Here is a 20,584-nt window from a genome sequence, read left to right on the forward strand (position 1 = left end):
CACGAATGCGAACATGCACACTGCAACTGGTGCGAATTCGCGCTGCGACCGTCACGAATGCGCACATGCACATTGCAACCGGTGCAAATGCGCACTGCAACCGGTGCAAATGCGCACTGCACGAACCGGCACGAATGCGCACATGCACACTGCAACCGGTGCGAATGCACACATGCACACTGCAACCAGTGCGAATGCGCACTGCGACCGGCACGAATGCACACATGCACACTGCAACCGGTGCGAATGCACACATTCGCAGTAGCGTCCTTCTCCACGCCGGCCCTGACGCAACATGGCGTAGGGTTACAGGAGCCGGCGCGGAGAAAGAGTGCCCCCCACCAGGAGAGGCCGGCCCCCCGATCAGTAGGCCACGATTGCGGGCCAGGCCACGTTGGATCCCCCCCAGGGTCGGACCCCCCCCCCATCTTCCCCCCCCCTTCCAGGCCGCCCCAGACAGGATGGATGCCGAGGTCCCGTCGGGTAAGACCAGATGTGAATGGCGCCGGCGGGACTCGAGCTTTTTTGGGTGGCCACTCGCTGCAGCCCAGGCGGAGAATCGGCTTGCTCGGCCCCCGACCGGCGCCACTGCCGCCGATTCTCCGGTGACTGGAGAATCGGCGGTCCGGTGTTGGGGCGGTGTCGCGCGAATCGCACCTGGCCCGCCGATTCTCCGACCCGGCATGGGCTGAGAGAATCCCGCCCAGTATTCCTTTTATCGACCAGCGATAGTTGTTAAAGGCCTATGGTCTGTTAATAAGGTAAAATGTCTTCCATACAAATAGTGATGCAATCATTTGATTCCAAAAATTATACTCAAGGCTTCCTTTTCCAATTGAGTATAATTACTTTCAGGGCTTGTCAACGTTCTTGCAGAGTAATTTATGAGTTGTAAAAAAATCTCCGTTGTGATATATTCTGCAGTCTAGATGTATCTAAAATAACAGTCATTTACTTAGGTTCCTTGTGGAACCCGTCCTTATCAATTACCTTGCCAAGCTAGCTTAAAGATGATTGGAAAAATTCGCATTTCTCTTTCTCGACGCAAAGGTTTTGCCTTTCAAGATGCTCCAATGTGTCTTCTAAGTTCTTTAGGTGCCTCTGTTCAGTCCTGCCAATAAGTAAGATGTCATCCAAATAACATTGAACACCATTGAAGCTAAGGGTTTGGTCCATGGACGTTTGAAATAAGGCTGGAGCTGACATTATTCCGAATGGTAGGCGCTTGGGCTTAAACCGTCCTTTGTGTGTTACAATTGTTAGAAGAGGTTTCGACTCAGCTGCTACCTCCATCTGGAGGTACACTTGGGACAAATCCATCTTATTGAACTTGAGTTGCACTTGTGCAACTATCAACACCTTTCTTAGTCTTAATCACACCCATTTACATTTCTTTTGTCTTTCTGGCCACGACATCTGTGTCAATCTCCACCTTTCACTGGCCTTCTATCCAGCCCCACAGCTCCATGCACCCCCCACAATTGTATAAATCTGACCCAATTTCCAGTTCTCTCCAGTTTTGACAAAGAGTCATCCAGACTCGAAATGTTAGCTTCCTTCTCTCTCTACAGATGCTGTCAGGCCTGTTGAGATTGTCCAGTATTTTCTGTTTTTGTATCCTATTGAACTGTTGTCCATCCAACAATCCAACAAATAGGCCCTCTTTTAATGGACATCACTTCACCCTTTGGTTTGATTGCATATGGCTCAGTTCTTGCCTTTAAGCATTTTGGGGTGCTATCAGGTTTTATCTGAATCTTGCCACGACTCAGGTCATGTCCCCTAAAGTGTTTTCAAATACCTTCTTATACTTTTTTAAGACTTTCTCTATTGTATTATTTACATCACCCTATTGGTTCATAGCTTGCCAATTTAGTTTGATTTTGTTCAACCACCCTCTTTCAAAAAGTGCAGGAAAATGTCCTTCTACTACATGTAATGGCTATTTTTCAGATGGACCATTTGCTTCAACTTGCACTGGACCCATATCTTCCATGTAAGTTCTCAATATTACATCAGACGGCGTAATAGTACATTCATTAGCTTTTGCTTCTATAAATTTTCAGAGATCAGGGATATAGCTGTTTCGGAAAGACCCAAAATCTCTGAGTATCATCTAAAATCAATAGTACACCGAATTTGAGTTCCTTGATCTCACTGGACATCATGTCTTCCTGGGAATTTTCACTGTCATCGGTCATTCTATAGACCTTCAGCGGGATTGTCCGCTTTACGCTGAAATGACCAGACGCCGGCGTGAAAACCGGCGCGAACCTCTCCGGCGTCAATGGCCCCTGAAAGCTAGGAATTCTCCACTTACCTCCACTTTCTCAGGGGCTAGGTGGACGATGGAGGGGTTGGCACCACTCCAGGGGGCGCCGAAGGGACAGCGCAAGTTTGCACATGCGCCAAAGGGCCGGTGTGATCTTCCGCATGCACGGAACCGCCGGCGTATTTTGCCGCATGCGCGGGGGGTTCTCTTCTCCACGCCGGCCATGGCGGAGCCCTACAGGGGCTGGCGCGAAAGGAAGGATTGCCCCCAGGGCACAGGCCCGCCCACAGATCGGTGGGCCCCAATCGCAGGCCAGGCCACCATGGGGTTCCCCCCAGCCTACCTAGCTGCCAGGTCCCACCGTGTGGGACCATACGTAACCCACGCCAGCGGGACTGGCCAAAAACGGACGGCCGCTCGGCCCAATGGGGCTCGGAGAATTGCTGGGGGGGCCGCTGCTAACGCCCCCCGACCGGCATGGCGTGAACCCCACACCCACCTGAAAAACAGCGCCGGAAAATACGGCAGCCGGTGTCGGGATAGCGGGGCAGTTTTCGCGCTGTCCCCCGGGGATTCTCTGACCCGGCAGGGGGTTGGAGTATCCCGCCGCTGTAGATTAGGGAGTGTTCCTGTGTTCACCCATTTTTGAGGTTTGAGGATTCTGCCTGGCCCTGTTTGCCGTTGTTATGTGACGTTTCTTGCCACAATTATGACATTTGTTTTCTCAACACCACCTTTCCTGTGGAGAATGCCCCATCTGGGCACACCTATTCCATGCCTACATGTTGAAAGATCTTGGGCGGGATTCGCCGACCCCCCGCTGGGTCAGAGAATCGCCGGGGGGGGTGCCGTGAATCCCGCCCACGCCGGCTGCCGAATTATCCAGCACGGGGTTTTGGCGGGAGCGGAAATCGCCCCGCGCCGGTCGGCGGCCGCTATCAACGGCCCCCCCCGGAGATTCTCCGGCCCGCAATGGGCCGAGTGGCAGCCCGTTTTTGGCCAGTCCCGCCGGCATATATTACACCAGGAATTTGCCGGCAGCACCTGGCTGCACGGGAGGCCTCCGGGATCCTCAGGTGGGCGCGGGGGAATCTGGCCCCGGGAGGTGCCCCCACGGTGGCCTGGCCCGCGATCGGGGCCCACCGATTCGCGGGCGGGCCTGTGCCGAGGGGGCACTCTATTCCTCCGCGTCGGCTGCTGTGGTCCTCCGCGATGGCCGGTGCAGAGATGAACCCCCCCAGCGCATGCGCTGGGATGACGCCAGCGCACCTTGGCGCTCCCGCGCATGTGCGAACTCACGCCGGCCGGCAGAGGCCCTTCGGCGCCAGTTGGCGTGGCACCAAGCCCCTTCCCCGCCTGCCGGCGCAGCGCAAACCACTCCGGCGCCAGCCTAGCCCCTGAAGCTGCGGAGGATTCCGCACCTTCGGGGCAGCCCGATGCCGGAGTGGTTCACACCTCTCCTTCGCGCCTGAGTTGCCCGCCCCGCCGATTCCTGCAGAATCCCGCCCCTTCTTTTCTCAATATTCATTTTGTTTATTTTGGTGTCAGCTCCCATTTCGGAAGCTTCTTTAGCTGCCAGTTTCATAGACACTGCTATTTCAACAGCAAGCTTGAATGTTAGAGAGCTTTCTGTTAGCGATCGTCGCTGAATTGCCTCATTTTTCAATCCACACGCAAGTCTGTTCCGTAGCCTTCCCTCAAGGGTCGGCCCAAACTCACAATTCTTTGCTAGTTTCCATAGTATGGCTCCAAATATTTTCACCTTCTTCTTGGCTACGTTGATGAAAGCTGAATACCTCTGCAATGATTAATAATGGTTAGGCTAGAGGAGTCCTTCAGGTTTTTGCACCTGGTTTGCAGGGTGAACAAGACTTTTTAACAGGGTGAAAGTTTTCCGTCCTATTACACTCAATAAAGTTGTTACTTTAATGTCATCGAGTATCCTGTTTGCAACAAGGTAGTATTGACTCTCTCTTCATAGGGGCTCCAGGCTTTTGCATTCTTGAGATGATTGTTATCACTAAGGAGGTAGTGATGGGCAAGCTAATGGGGCTAAAGGTAGACAAGTCTCCTGGCCCTGATGGAATGCATCCCAGAATGCTAAAAGAGATGGCTAGGGAAATTGCAAATGCACTAGTGATAATTTACCAAAATTCACTAGACTCTGGGGTGGTCCCGGCGGATTAGAAATTAGCAAACGTGACACCACTGTTTAAAAAAGGAGGTAGGCAGAAAGCGGGTAATTATAGGCCAGTGAGCTTAACTTTGGTAGTAGGGAAGATGCTGGAATCTATCATCAAGGAAGAAATAGCGAGGCATCTGGATGGAAATTGCCCCATTGGGGAGACGCAGCATGGGTTCATAAAGGGCAGGTCGTGCCTAACTAATTTAATGGAATTTTTTGAGGACATTACCAGTGCGGTAGATAACGGGGAGCCAATGGATGTGGTATATCTGGATTTCCAGAAAGCTTTATACAAGGTGCCGCACAAAAGGTTGCTGCATAAGATAAAGATGCATGGCATTAAGAGTAAAGTAGTAGCATGGATAGAGGATTGGTTAATTAATAGAAAGCAAAGAATGGGGATTAATGGGTGTTTCTCAGGTTGGCAATCAGTAGCTAGTGGTGTCCCTCAGGGATCAGTGTTGTGCCCACAACTGTTCACAATTTACATAGATGATTTGGAGTGCAATGTGTCCAAGTTTGCAGACGACACTAAGATGAGTGGTAAAGCAAAACGTGCAGAGGATACCGGAAGACTGCAGAGGGATTTGGATAGGTTAAGTGAATGGGCTAGGGTCTGGCAGATGGAATACATTGTTGACAAATGTGAGGTTATCCATTTTGGTAGGGATAACAGCAAAAGGGATTATTATTTAAATGATGAAATATTAAAACATGCAACTGTGCAGAGAGACCTGGGTGTGCTAGTGCATGAGTCGCAAAAAGTTGGTTTACTGGTGCAACAGGTGATTAAGAAGGCAAATGGAGTTTTGCCCTTCATTGCTAGAGGGATGGAGTTTAAGACTAGGGTGGTTATGCTGCAATTGTATAAGGTGTTAGTGAGGCCACACATGGAGAATTGTGTTCAGTTTTGGTCTCCTTACCTGAGAAAGGACGTACTGGCGCTGGAGGGTGTGCAGAGGAGATTCACTAGGTTAATCCCAGAGCTGAAGGGGTTGGATTACGAGAAGAGGTTGAGTAGACTGGGACTGTACTCGTTGGAATTTAGAAGGATGCGGGGGGATCTTATAGAAACATATAAAATTATGAAGGGAATAGATAGGATAGATGTGGGCAGGTTGTTTCCACTGGCGGGTGAAAGCAGAACTAGGGGGCATAGCCTCAAAATAAGGGGAAGTATATTTAGGACTGAGCTTAGGAGGAACTTCTTCACCCAAAGGGTTGTGAATCTATGGAATTCCTTGGCCAGTGAAGCAGTTGAGGCTCCTTCATTAAATGTTTTTAAGATAAAGGTAGATAGTTTTTTGAAGAATAAAGGGATTAAGGGTTATGGTGTTCGGTCCGGAAAGTGGAGCTGAGTCCACAAAAGATCAGCCATGATCTCATTCAATGGCGGAGCAGGCTCGAGGCTCCTAGTTCTTATGTTCTTATGTTCTCACCAAATTGTTCCATAGAGCTACCACCATCGCAGTTACCTGTTCTTAAGTATTAGTTTCTTTAACTTTTCTTTAGCTTTTCTTAATTTATTTTCTTGGTTGGACTGTGGTGTACTTCAATCAATGGTGGAGTGGTCTCCTGAAAATCGATCCTTGACCCGAGGTCTAGGTCTGAATTGTTTCTTCTGACTATTTTTACTGGAAAACCATCCTCATCGCCAGCTTTGTCTTTAGTGTAATATTTTAGTTCTACTCTTCTTCGCAGTAGAAACAAAGGATGGAATGATTGTCACGCCGTAGGGAACTTAAACATATTGTCAGGCTTTATTAAAATGATGTTACTTCCTCACAGTCTAAGGTGGGAGGAAAATCTCCCAAATGCCTCTGATGATGTCACCACGTAATCATGTGACACATGACAAAGAGATGCACTGGTTTACAATACATAACATAAACAATAATGGTAAAATAGTAAAAAGTTAATTTTGCAGTTAATTGTTCGACAACATAAAACACAGCTTGCTTGGGATGAATACGTTTTTTCCCCCCCTCGCCCCATCCCCCGGGGTGAACAAGTTTTGTGGTGACTCAAGAAAGTTGATAGATTATTTTCCTGGGTATTGCAAACCAAATACAGCAAATGTATTTTGAAAAGTGCAAATGATTTTTGGTAATAACACTAATAGCATCCATATCTTTGGGTAAGTAACATTTTTTATGTTAGATCCACTGGGAATGTCAGCAATGGGATAAATGTTTTGCCACATATTCGGGTGCAATCTGACCAAAAACAAATCAGCCCTTTCTGGCCGGGTTAACGGAGTAATTCCGGGTGCTTGTAGTGTCGGAAACGACTCCCCTATCTAATGGCACTCCGTTGCTATTTTAGGCCCTGGCGGGGAACCCCCCCGGGAAACCCCATCACCCACCCCATCCCCCCAAGGCTGCACTTACCCCATAATTTCCTGCACTGAGGAGCTCCATTGAGCTGCCCCCCCCCCCACCCTCCCGCAACCCACACCACGGGCAGGACACCTCCGAGCCTGATCCCTGGTGCAGGTAAAATGCCAGCCTGGTACCTTGGCATTGACAGCCTGGCACCAGCCTGGCAGTGCCGACAGTTCCCAGGCTGGCACCCAGGTGCTACTGCCAGGGTGTCAGTTGGCACTGCCAGGGTGCCAGGTTGGCAGTGCCAAGATGTCAGGCTGGCACCAGCAATTCCAGGGTGTAAACCTGCCTGGAGGCCAGCCACCAAGGAGACCTCCTATCGCCTGGGAGACTGCCCCAAGGGCCACTCTTCTTGGTTCAGTTTGTGGGGACCAGTGCTGAACAGCATCCAGCTGGGGTCTCCTCAGCGATGCCGATAGATGCCGGGTAGCCATTCGATCCGGTGTCAGTACGGCTAAGTGGGTTGCTGATCTCACTTATCTCTGCGAGACTGCATCGCGGCTTCTCGTGAGATCTGATGAGATCTCGCAAGGCATAGCGCCTGTCAGGAATTCTGGGCGAGGCCTCAACCCGGGATTTACTGGCACATCCCGCCCCAATTCAGGCAGGGTGCAGCCAGCCAGTAAATCTCGCCCATTGTTAACTATCTATTTGCACATGTGGCAGAATGAATAAATTGACCACATGTTTGGAACAATGCAATGATAAGCTCCTGAACGTAGATGTACCTTGGTAAGTGCCATCCAAGCATTGCATTCATGCATGAGCCACATGATGTTTGTCTCGTTGAGGTGAAAAGTATCCAACCTTGTTGGGAACTATGCTGCATGTTTGGTACATTGAGTATTTTTATAAGGCCACGGAGGAGTCCACACGGAGGAGATCAAGAAATTTAGTTTATTTACAATCACTATTATGTACATCACATAGTAGATCCCAACTGGGTCTGCCTTGCCGGTGCTTAACTGGACATCTTTATATACCATTCAACAATACATTGTTTAGAAGTCCCTCCCCCTTAATGGAGGGGTTGGTATTCTGAAAGGATCACGGGGAAGTTAATTGTTCCCACCCAGTAAGATATTTGCAGATTGGCGGCACGGTAGCACAGTGGTTAACACTGCTGCCTCACAGCTCCAGGGACCCGGGTTCAATTCCGGCCTTGGGTGACTGTGTGGAGTTTGCACTTCCTCCCCGTGTCTGCGTCGGTTTCCTCCGGGTTCTCCAGTTTCCTCTCACAGTCTAAAGATGTGTAGGTTAGGTGGGTTGGCCATGCCAAATTGCCCTTAAAGTGTCCAAAAGATTAGGTGGAGTTACTGGGTTACGGGGATAGGGTGGGGGCGTTGTCTTAAGTAGGATGCTCTTGGCAGCACGGTGGCGCAGAAGGTTAGCCCTGCTGCCTCACGACGCCAAGGTCCCAGGTTCGATCCCGGCTCTGTGTCACTGTCTGTGTGGAGTTTGCACATTCTCCCCGTGTTTGCATGAGTTTCGCTCCCACAACCCAAAGATGTGCAGGCTAGGTGGATTGGCCACGCTAAATAGAACATAGAACAGAGGAAAATACAGCACAGAACAGGCCCTTCGGCCCACGATGTTGTGCCGAACCTTTGTCCTAGATTAACCATAGATTATCATTGAATTTACAGTGCAGAAGGAGGCCATTCGGCCCATTGAGTCTGCACCGGCTCTTGGAAAGAGCACCCTACCCAAAGTCAACACCTTCACCCAACACTAAGGGCAATTTTGGACACTAAGGTCAATTTATCATGGCCAATCCACCTAACCTGCACATCTTTGGACTGTGGGAGGAAACCGGAGCACCCGGAGGAAACCCACGGAGACACGGGGAGGATGTGCAGACTCCGCACAGACAGTGAAACCAAGCCGGAATCGAACCTGGGACCCTGGAGCTGTGAAGCAATTGTGCTATCCACAATGCTACCGTGCTGCCCTTAAGAACAAATAAATCTACACTATATCATTTTACCGTAATCCATGTACCTATCCAATAGCTGCTTGAAGGTCCCTAATGTTTCCGACTCAACTACTTCCACAGGCAGTGCATTCCATGCCCCCACTACTCTCTGGGTAAAGAACCTACCTCTGACATCCCCTCTATATCTTCCACCTTTCACCTTAAATTTATGTCCCCTTGTAATGGTTTGTTCCACCCGGGGAAAAAGTCTCTGACTGTCTACTCTATCGATTCCCCTGATCATCTTATAAACCTCTATCAAGTCGCCCCTCATCCTTCTCCGTTCTAATGAGAAAAGGCTTAGCACCCTCAACCTTTCCTCGTAAGACCTACTCTTCATTCCAGGGGTTAAATTGCCCCTTAATTGGAAAAAAGTGAATTTGGTACTCTAAATTTATTTTTAAAAAGTAGGGTGCTATTTCCAAGGGCAAACTCGATGGGCCGAATGACCTCCTTCTGCATTGTAAATTCTATGATTCTATAACAAGTACCGAATTATTTTTTCTGTAGTTTCTGGATTAAGTGCAGCTTTAGACACAGCGTTGTGTTTAGCAACCCAAAAACTCACATTCTGAAGCTGCCAGTCCTCCTGGAGCAAGGATTTCATCAAACCACTGGAAAAATATAAACATCAGGGCAGAAACCTTTTGATTGTTACCAGAACTACGACCCCATTTCAAGACCAGAAATAAAACTCTGTTATATAAAAATGTCAACCTTTATATTTTATGAAATGATTAATTAAAGTTTTCCTCAGTTTTTTGCCAAGGAATTCGTGATGCAAATTTACTCCATTACTTAATTGTATTCACAGATAACAACAGTCTTTCCCTTTCATTTGTTTTCATGGGATGGAAAATATGATTTTCTTTAATGACGCATGTATTGCCCATAGAAACTAATGTTGTTCTGCTTTTCAAACAAGGTGTAGAATTCCACAATGCTGGGCAAACATTCAGCTGTGTAGGTAGACATTAAAGGGCAGATATCTCCTTCATGCCAAACATAGCTTAGTTCTTGAACTGAATGTAATTTCTGTTTTTTGCATTTCAGCTAGGCCCTCCATTCAACTGGATTAATGGAAGAAAGACACTAAACAATGATGCTACAATAATCTATTCACTCTTTGAATCGCAGCTTTGTATTTTTTTCTGGGCCTGATAGTTGGAATTTTTGTTTCCTTTCTCTCGGTGTGTGTGCTTTCTTTAAGACTGTTGTTCCCAGTGATGGGTTCTCCTGATGCTTCGAGGGATGAGTGTTCAACTAGGAGACCTAGTTCACTGTTAGGGTTGGTGATTTTCTAATGTGATTTTAAACCAAATCCTGATTTGTAGAACTGATTGCAGATATCCCATGTGAGGTCATTGTTGGATGGGTGGCATTGCAGCATGTGCAATTGGTTTGACTGTTTTTGTCACATGTTGAGATTGCTTGGTCACATAATATTTGGGTCATTTTAGTCCATGTAATGAGGTTCAATTTACAGACTCTAAGGTTGGCTTTCAGAATGCCTTTGTAACTGAGTCTGGCACGCCCTGTGGTACTGGTTCCCATGCCCAGTGGGCTGTAGAACACCGCATGTGGTATGGAAGAATCCTCCATGCAAATCACATGGCCAACCCAGTGAAGCTGAATTCTGATGAACATGCTGTTGCTATTAGGCATGCAGCAACTTGCAAGAAATTTGGTTTTCGGGATTTTGTCCTGCCACTTGATGTTACAAATAGATCTTAAGCAACAAAGGTGGAATGCATCTAATTGCTTTATGTGTCCATGCCCCGCAGCCATGAAGTGATGTGGGAACCACTGCCTGATAGACGTTGTTTGTGAGTTTACTGAATACTAAGCTTGCTTTTGACAGGTGTTGGGCAATTTCATCATCCAATATGGTGTTGTTGGAGTAGAAACACCCAAAATAGCAGAACTTTGGAACTGAGTTATGGGGTGTATTATTGATTGTTACTATAGGGTCTTGGCGTTTGTGGCCATGGGCAGGTTGGTACACGATCTTTCCTTTATCAGACCTATTGTAAGGCAAAGGTGGTTCTGAGGTTTGGGTAGAGAGGTCAGTAAGTCTTCCGGAGTGTGTGCTGTGAGGGCACAGTCAACGACAAACAAGAGTTCTCAGTCGTTCTGCGCTTTTTATTAAGTGTTGCTTCCAGTGTTTATGTTTTTAAGTATAGCTGTGCTGTTTATTTTTAACTCCCAATTTCACAGTTTCTTTCTTTTGTAATAACAACCCTGCTATTCATTTCTGTGGACCTCCTGTCATCTTTAACCATGATAAATTCTTTTGTCCGCATTTACACTGGAAACTCGCCATGTAAACTTGTCATGCTATAATTACAGCCTCTCACCATGGAGCTGTCACAGAGTCAGCACTGCCAATAAAGTGTAATTACAGGATGGTAAGTTCATATAAGGAGTTTCCATTATCAATGTAGAACTATGAATTTATAATATAAATATAAAATTAGGATAAAATTACAGGAATGGAATTAAGCTTTTACAGGCTGATCCAAATATCCTGAACCACGAACCCCATTTCACATGAAGATGTTTGGGCTGCAAAGTTCAGGAGTGTAGCGCCTGTATTTTTGATGCTTTGAACACTATTTTGGGTGGAAAATGCAGTCTGTGGTGCACCCGCTCTTCTGGCATTGGATGACATTTTGTTAAATGTATTGGCATCGCCGTAAGCAGCATGTGCCAGAGGTATAGAGCATAGGCAGATTGTGATGTCCGTCAGCGTGTAAGGCTGATTTGATTCTAATGTTGCCATTTTTGATCTTTTACCTCACATAGCTAAACTTGCATGAAGCAGTAGCAAGGACCCCACACCAATGCTATGTAAGGGGATCTTCACCTACTTTCATGTTAGTTGTTGGTTGATTACTGTCTGCAGCTGAGCTATTCAGTGTTCACTTTTAATAACTGCTATCTGAAGTTTCTAAAGTCTACAGGAAGTGGTGTGGCTCATGATGAAGGCCTTGACTTCAAGGGTTCTGCTCAGACCTTGCACATTCAGGCATACGTTGCAGTGGTTTCGATCCCCCTCGGCTTCCATCATGATTGGATTGGATTGGATTGATTTATTGTCACGTGTACTGAGGTACAGTGAAAAGTATTGTTTTGCGTGCAGCTTAAACAGATCACTCCGTACATGTAAAGAAATACATAATAAGGAAAACATAAAAATATACAATGCATATACATAGACACAGATATCGGGTGAAGCATACAGGAATGTAGTACTACTCAGTAGAGAAGATGTGTGAATAGATCAGATCAGCCCATAAATCCATCAGTCCATGAGAGGATTGTTTAGGAGTCTGGTAACAGCGGGGAAGAAGCTGTTTTTGTGTCTGTTAGTGCGTGTTCTCAGACTTATGGATCTCCAGCCCGATGGAAGTAGTTGGAAGAGTGAGTAAGTCGGGTGGGAGGGGTCTTTGATTATGCTGCCCGCTTTCCCAAGGCAGCGGGAGGTGTAGACAGAGTCAATAGATGGGAGACGGGTTTGTGTGATGGGCTGGGTGGTGTTCACGACTCTCTGTAGTTTCTGCAGTCTTGGGCCGAGCAGTTGCCATACCAGGCAGTGATGCAGCCAGACAGGATGCTTTCTATGGTGCACCTGTAAAAGTTGGTAAGAGTCAATGTGGGCATGCCGAATTTCCTTAGTTTCCTGAGGAAGTATAGGCGTAGTTGTGCTTTCTTGGTTGTGGCATTAACGTGGGTGGACCAGGACAGATGTTTGGTGATGTGCACACCTAGGAATTTGAAGCTGTCAACTATCTTCATCTCAGCACCATTGATGCAGACAGGGGTGTGTACAGTGCTTTGCTTACTGAAGTCAATGACCAGCTCTTTAGTTTTGCTGACATTGAGAGAACCACTAGGTTCTCTATCTCTCGCCTGTATTCTGACTCATCGTTGTTCGAGAACCAACCCACTACGGCCGTGTCGTCAGCAAACTTTGTTGGAGTTGGAGCCAAATTTTGCCATGCAGTCATGTGTGTATAGGGAGTATAGTACGGGGCTAAGTACGCCGCCTTGCGGGGCCCTGGTATTGAGGACTATCGTGGAGAAGGTGTTGTTTATCCTTACTGGTTGTGGTTTACGTGTAAGGAAATCGAGGATCCAGTTGCAGAGTGAGGAGCCAAGTCCTAGGTTTTAGAGCTTTGATATGAGCTTGGCTGGGATTATGGTGTTGAAGGCGGAGCTGTAGTCCCGGGATGAGTGTAGGGCCAGGGAGATGGCGTCTGCTGTGGACCTGTTGTGGCGGTATGCAAATTGCAGTGGATCTAGGCATTCTGGGAGTATGGAGTTAATGTGCCGCATGACCAACCTCTTGAAGCATTTCATTACGATTGATGTCAAGGCCATCGGATGGTTGACATTGAGGCACGTTGCCGAGTTCTTCTTTGGCACCGATATGATGGTGATCTTCTTGAAGCAGGTGGGGACCTTGGAATGGTGTAAGGAGAGGTTGAAGATGTACGTGAACACATCTGCCAGCTGGTCCGCATAGGATCTGAGTGCAAGACCAGGGATCCCGTCTGGACCTATTGCCTTCCGAGGGTTCACTTTCAAGAAGGACGGTGTGACTTCGGAAGCTGTGACGGTGGTTACGGGTGTGTCCGGGGCTGCTGAGGCAGTTGACAGCGGATTGTTGGTTTCCTGCTCGAACCGAGCATAGAATGCATTGAGTTCAGCTGCTGCTGGAGATACTGCTCAGCTTCTCTTTGTAGCTCATTATGTTGTTTAAGCCTTGCCACAACCGACGAGAGTCTGTAACGCTAGTCTGTGACTCGAACTTGGTCTGATATTGCCTCTTGCCATCCCGGATGACTTTGCGGAGGGAGTTGACGAAGAGACGATACTGAGGTCGGCAAGCTACTCAAAGAGAAAGCCCCAGGAGAGGGAGTATGGTGACCGCAGGAGGCCATTTCCATCCAGTCTCTTCAGGAAGCAATGCTCCTATCTCCAAGTCAGCAGGGAACAGCATGTTAGATGCTTCTGCTTCACCCAGGAGGTGCTCACTGAACTCTGCCACTTGATGCAGACTGAACTGCAGCTGCAGAGCAATGCAAGGATAACATTTGTTAGTGGCTGTGCAGGTGACAATGTCAAGAACGTTTATACTTCAGACTCCCTCCAGAATGGAGAAAATGGATATTTACTATTCATTGAGGTTCCGTGTGCAAAGTGAATGCCTTTCCAGACAGAAACAGAAAATGTGAGGACAGATCTTCTTCAGGTTAGCAGGTTTCCCCATATGTAACGATCCCCGTAGAGACAATGTGCGGGATTCTCCTTCCCGTTTTCTGGTGCGGCGCTGCCCCGCCAGCAGCGGGATTCTCCATCCCGGCAGCCGGCCAATAGAGTCATAATGGTTTTGTCTGTCACTGATAGTGGGGAGGGGGGATGCAGCTCGTGAGCAGCGGTAGGCAACTCGGGCATCAACCTATTTGCGTTCCTAGGCGAAGCTTGAAAGTGTACTCATACGCCGCCAATAATACTGCCCAGCGTTGGATCTGGGTAATGGGAGGCGATGAGAGGGATTGCCTTGTCCTCTTTAAAGACATCCAATGGAACTTTGCAGTCTGTGGTAAAGTGTCGTTCATAGACATATTGATGAAACTTCTTTACCGTGAACGTTACGACGATTCCCTCCTTTTCAATCTGTGCTGTCTCCTCTCTGCGTTTGCCAGGGTCCTGGATGCATATGCGATTAGTTGCTGGGTGCCATCGTCCCATCGGTGAGATAGTACTGCTCCCACTCCATGAGAAGACACATTCGAGGTTAATTGGAGTGGTCTTGTGGGCTCATAATGTGCCAATACTTTAGATGACAGTAGTTGCTTCTTCGCTCTCGCAAAAAACTTCATCATGTGTGTTTGCCACAGCCACTTCTGAATTTTTTTTAACAGTGTGTGCAGGGGTGCAAGCAAGGTGGTTAGGCTAAGTATAAATTACCACAATAATTTATGAGATCTAGGAACAACTTTAGTTCAGTTGTGTTTCTTGGTGTCAGAGCTCCGATTATGGCTTTCATCTTGCCCTCGATGGGGTATAGGCCATCTTTGTCGACACGGTACCTGAGGTACGTTACCTCGCTTGCCTGAAACACACATTTTTCTCTTTTAAGGCGGATGCCATAAGACATCTTCCAAAATTTCCAGGTTTTCCTTCTCGCTGGCTCCTGAGATTATTACATCACCTAGGTATATTGCCTCCCTGGACAATCCTTGAAGGATGTTTTCCATCACCCTCTGGGAAATCGTGCACGCCGATGATACTCCAAAAGGTGTATGAATATATTTGTATAACCCCTTGTGGGCATTAATAGTGATGTATTTTCTAGATGCCACATCAAGATCTAGCTAGAGATGTGCATGGCTCGTACCTAGATTTGCAAATATGTGGCCTCCTGCCACTTTTGAGTACAGGTCCTGAAGGTGTAGTATGGGGTACCGGTCTAAGCAGAAGGCTCTGTTGATTGTCATCTTATAACTAGTGCAAGACTTTAATACGGGGGCCACTGGCGCAGCCTATTCCGCGAATTGCATGAGCATATGATGCCTAGATTCTCCAGTTGCTTCAATTTGGTCTTTATTTGGCAAGTAGGGCATAGAAACTGCCTGCGCCCTGAAGTACTTGGGTAGGACCTCCGGGTCTACATAAAATTTCACCCTAGCACCATTATTTTTTCCGAGTCCTTCCTGAAAAACCTCAGGATACTTCCCTATAACTTTATATAAGTTTCTGGTGCCCATTTTGAAAATCTGTTGCCAATCCAAGCTGAATTGTTTACAGCCAGTCTCTTCCCAGAAGGCTGGGTCCTGGTCCTTGTACTATTATTAAAGGAAGTTGGACCATCTGCTGCCTATGTGTGACCAGGGTCACAGTGGTTCTTAAGATGTGTAATGGCTCCCCTATGTGCGTGGCCAACCTGGCATTCATATCATATAATCCCTGCAGTGCAGAAGGAGGCCATTCAGCAAATTGAGTCTGCGCTGACCCTTTGAAAGAGCACCCTACTTAGGCCCACTAACCTTCCCAGCCCCGTAACCCCATCTAACCTGCACACCTTTGGACACTAAGGGCCAAATTTTGCATGGCCAATGCACCTAACCTGCACATCTTTGGACTGCGGGAGGAAACTGGAGCACCCGGAGGAAACCCACACAGACACAGAGAGAATGTGCAAATGCCACATAGTCATCCAAGGCTGGAATTGAACACAGGTCCCTGACACTGTGAGTCTGCAATGCTTACCACTGTGCCAACATGTTGGCTCGGAGGCCCCGATGCAAAATGCCAAGTGGGAGTCACCTGAAAGTCTGATTGCCTAGAATGGAGTCGGCGACTGGACACGACAAGGAGGAAATAGAAGGAAGACTTGGGGTTCGGAATAGGGTGTGTATTCTGGAGCAAAGCTCTGCACAGGGGCAACTCTACCTCCACATGCGCGAGGCACAACGTAACGCAGCTAAAAGTGGTACATAGAGCCCACTTGACCAGAACCCGAATGAGCAGGTTCTTCCCGGAGGTGGAGAATAGATATGAACGGTGCCAAGGAAGCCCGGCCAACCACGCCCACATGTTCTGGTCCTGCCCCAGACTTGTGGAGTACTGGAGCCTTCTTCGAGGCAATGTCCAAGGTGGTGGGGATGAGGGTGGAACCATGCCTGAAAGTGTCGATTTTCGGGGTATCCCCAGCAAGAAGAAATGGGTGGGGCAGCAGTGAAGAAGGGGGTGGGAAGGGAGAGAGGGGGGGAAGGGGGGAGAACAAAAAAGGGGAGCCAGGAGGGGGAAGAGATAACATGGAACATAGAACATACAGTGCAGAAGGAGGCCATTCAGTCCATCAAGTCTGCACCGACCCACCCCAAGCCTTCATTTCCACCCTATCTCCGTAACCCCTCACAACCTCTTTGGACACAAAGGGCAATTTAGCATGGTCAATCCACCTAACCTGCACGTCTTTGGACTTGTCAGAGGAAACCCACACAGACACGGGGAGAACGTGCAGACTCCGCACAGACAGTGACCCAGCGGGGAATCGAACCTGGGACCCTGGAGCTGTGAAGCCACAGTGCTAACCACTGTGCTACCGTGCTGCCCCCACTGTGCTACCGTGCTACCGAACAAAAATGGGGGGGGAGAGCACAGGGGAAGACAACAGTGGCAGCAACCACAGCACGGCAAGAGAACGTGAAGGAAAATGGGAAGGAGAAATGGACAATGGCCGATACCGATGCAACTGCTCAAAAGAATGTAAGAAGCACTAAGGGGCACCACCTAGGTGTGCCCCCTCCATACTAGTTAGGTGATCTGTAAAATGGAGAGAATAGAAGAGAGGGAATGAAAGACCGCTCCCGTCCAGTTATATTTCCTAGAGCTTATGTGTTTTGCTTTCAAGGTATATACTTGTATTTATAACTTGTACAAAACCCAATAAAAAACCCAAAATAAAAATAATGGAGTCGACGGATCCTTTGTCTACTTCCATCCCGGCTTGGGTCACTGTCTGTGCGGAGTCTGCACGTTCTCCCGTGTCTGCGTGGGTTTCCTCCGGGTGCTCCGGTTTCCTCCCACATGTCACGAAAGACGTCCTGTTAGGTAACTTGGACGTTCTGAATTCTCCCTCTGTGTACCCGAACAGGCGCCGGAATGTGGCGACTCGGGACATTTCACAGTAACTTCACTGCAGTGTTAATGTAAGCCCACTTTTAACAATAATGAAGATTATTATTATTCTGTGATCCGGATTGGGGCCACATTGGGGGCAGTGATGCAATTCAGTTGCATTAACTCTTCCTGTGCTTAGCACTGCTGCCTCACAGCGCCAGGGACCCTGGTTCAATTCCCACCTTGGGTGACTGTCTGTGTGGAGTTTGCTCTTTCTCCCCGTGTCTGCGTGGGTTTCCTCCGGGTGTTCCGGTTTCCTCCCATAGTCCAAAGATGTGCAGGTCAGGTGGATTAGACATATAAATTGCCCCTTAGGGTGAGGTTACAGGGCGGAGGATTAGGCCTCGGTAGGGTAGTCTTTCAAAGGCTCTGTGCAGACCCGATGGGCTGAATTGCCTCTTTCTGTACTGGTGAGATTCTATGTAGTCCTCTGGGGAGATTTCCCATCTGTTTCTGGTGTCTCGTGGCCATCGACCCCTCGCCTTATATATTGTGGCTGATTGTTGACTTGATGATGAGTGGGTCACATGAGTACTCTTCGTGGGGAAACCTGTTCTCCTATATCGCGGTTGCCCGACACAAGTGCGAGGCAATGACCATCTCCAACAAGAGAGAATCTATCTATTTCCCTTTGACATAAAATAGCATTACCATTGCCAAATCTCCTACTATCAACATCCTTGTGATTACCATTGACCAGAAAATGAATTGATCCAGCCAAATAAATACTGTGGCTACAAGGAGAGGTCAGAGGCTGGGAATAACTCAACTCCTGACTCCTCAAAGTCTGACCACGACCTACAAGGCACATGTCAGGAGTGTGATGGAACACTCTCCACTTGAATGGATGAGTGCATCTCAAACAGCCCTCAAGGTGCTCAACACCATCCAGGAAAACGTACAATGGCAGCATTGTATAACCATCTACAAGATGGCCTGCAGCAACTCAACAAGGCTCTTTCAACATCAACTTCCCAACTCATGGCTTCCACCACCCTGAAGGAAAAAGGCAGCAGATGCATGGGAACCCCCACCTGCAAGTTCCCCTCCAAGTCGCACATCATCCTGACTTGGAACCACATTGCTGGACCTTCACAGTTGCTGAGTCAAAAGCCTGGCACTGCCTTCCTAACTGCATTATGGGTATACCTAAACCACATGAACTGAAGCAGTTCAAAAAGGCAGCTCACCACCACCTTCTCAAGGGCAATTAGGGAGGGGAAAAAAACTGCTGGCCAGTGATGCCCACATTACATGAGAAAATGTTAAAAAGTTGAAAAATAAAATGGTCAGGATTTTCTTCCGCCATTCATGTTGGCGATGGGAGCGTAAAATATCGAGAGAACTGTAACGTCGCGATTTACGTTGTTGCAAATGCATGATGCGATTGACCCCATCAATCAGGGGGCACATTTCCCAATATTCAATGTTGTGAACATGATTTGAATATATTAACATCTCATCATGACCGTATGCCTGAATCATCCCCCTCTGTCAGAAAATCCACTCACGTTGGCTTGATGACAGAGCGGCATGAAATCCAACTGATCTCCCAAGGCATGCACCTAGTGAGTAGATCTCCCAGGGCAGTTTAGGTGAGTGCAGTGCTCAGGGGGAAGATGGTCACGTCTGGGCACTTCCCTGCTGCACTGCCCAGGCTCTGTCTCATGGTACTGCCTGGGCACGGCTCATGCCAGGAGCCGGTGCCACGCCAAGGGCGGTGTCTGGAGGCAGCATTGGACGCAGTGACAGGGTTCCTGCGCTCTCTCTGCACTGGGGCAGCCTCCAAAAATGGGCCCCCCATTATCGAGTGTCTAAGTTGCTGGTGGGGTGGGCTAGCAATATGCTGTGGGATCTTTATTGACTTTTTTTTCAAAGCCCCTGACTATTTGACGGATAAAACCGCCATTGCTTTGTTGCTTTTCTCACCTGTCATCAGCTTTGATGCCTTTGCTGATTCCTGGGAAAATCTCGACCAATATTTGTAATGCACTAATTGGTTTCCCATGATATTGCACAGAGAGGTATTACGGAGAGTAGCTAGGGCGGCATGTGGCACAGTGGATAGCACTGGGACTGCAGCGCTGAGGACCCGGGTTCGAATCCCGGCCCTGGGTCACTGTCCGTGTGGAGTTTGCACATTCTCCCCATGTCTGCGTGGGTTTCATCCCCACAACCCGAAGATGTGTAAGTTAGGTGGATTGGCCACGCTGAATTGCCCCTTAATTGAAAAAAAAATAATTGGGTACTCTAAATTCATTTTTTTTTAATTACAGAGAGTAGCGCAGTCTTATCTAAAAGAGTGGTATAAGGTAGGCTCCTGTGCCTAGATGTATTTCAGTCCCCATTTTAAAGCCAAATGTACAGTTTTTTAAACATATTTTGATTATAATTTATGTCTGCATTTATAACAGAAACCTCCATGTAAGTTGTCAAATTATATGCTCTCTCCCCCAATGCATCTCCAACCATAACCCCAGCGGAGCCTCAACTACACTAGTGAGAATGAGAGGTGAACGTGTGTGTGAGTCAGAGAAAAATCACAATGTTCTGTTGCTTTATGTTCTATAAAATGTTTGATATTGAAAAATTAGACAAAAATTAAAGAGAGGAGGAAATGGAGAGAAAGAATTTGTATTTTTCAGGTAATTCTTTTAATTTTTGAGAAAAAAAACTGTTGAATTTTGAAGTCACCTAATTGTCAACTTCTGTTTTGTTGACAGTTTAAAACGTTTACATTCTCCTGCCTGGAAAGGCTGCCCACCTGTTGAAATTTGATTCGTCTTTGGTCACCTGCCAGCACACAAGTAAGCATAGGGACTGTGTTTCCTGGGGACTCTTTAGTTATGCGAGACAGAGTGTCTGGGGCAGGATAGGCCTAAACTTCCCTTGTGGGGCCTAGAGAAACACCTCTGGTTCTCTTGGATCCACAAGGAAAAGTAAATAAAAAATTGCCTTGAAAAGCCTCCCTGTTTCTGATCTTCTTCCGACTATAGTTCAACTGGAGGGAAAGCTGCAACAATTTCTCCACTTGCTATTAAAATAGCTATCGGGATCCATAGCAGCATATGTTC

General features: G+C 47.7%; 1 protein-coding gene across 4 annotated transcripts in view; it reads left to right on the top strand.

Annotated features, from left to right (window-relative positions):
- The window catches only part of LOC140385361 (syntabulin-like), a 194,264-nt gene that overhangs the window by 25,775 nt on the left and 147,905 nt on the right, over positions 1 to 20,584 (top strand). Inside the window, exon 2 of one of the 4 annotated variants that reach the window (XM_072467438.1) lies at positions 20,234 to 20,317. The exons of the other annotated variants lie outside the window; for them this stretch is intronic. The gene's annotated coding sequence lies outside the window, so the exon portion shown is untranslated. The remainder of the gene's footprint in view (positions 1 to 20,233; positions 20,318 to 20,584) is intronic. 4 annotated transcript variants of the gene reach the window in all.

Source organism: Scyliorhinus torazame, chromosome 11 (genome assembly GCF_047496885.1).
Source record: "Scyliorhinus torazame isolate Kashiwa2021f chromosome 11, sScyTor2.1, whole genome shotgun sequence".
NCBI classification, from domain to species: domain Eukaryota; kingdom Metazoa; phylum Chordata; class Chondrichthyes; order Carcharhiniformes; family Scyliorhinidae; genus Scyliorhinus; species Scyliorhinus torazame.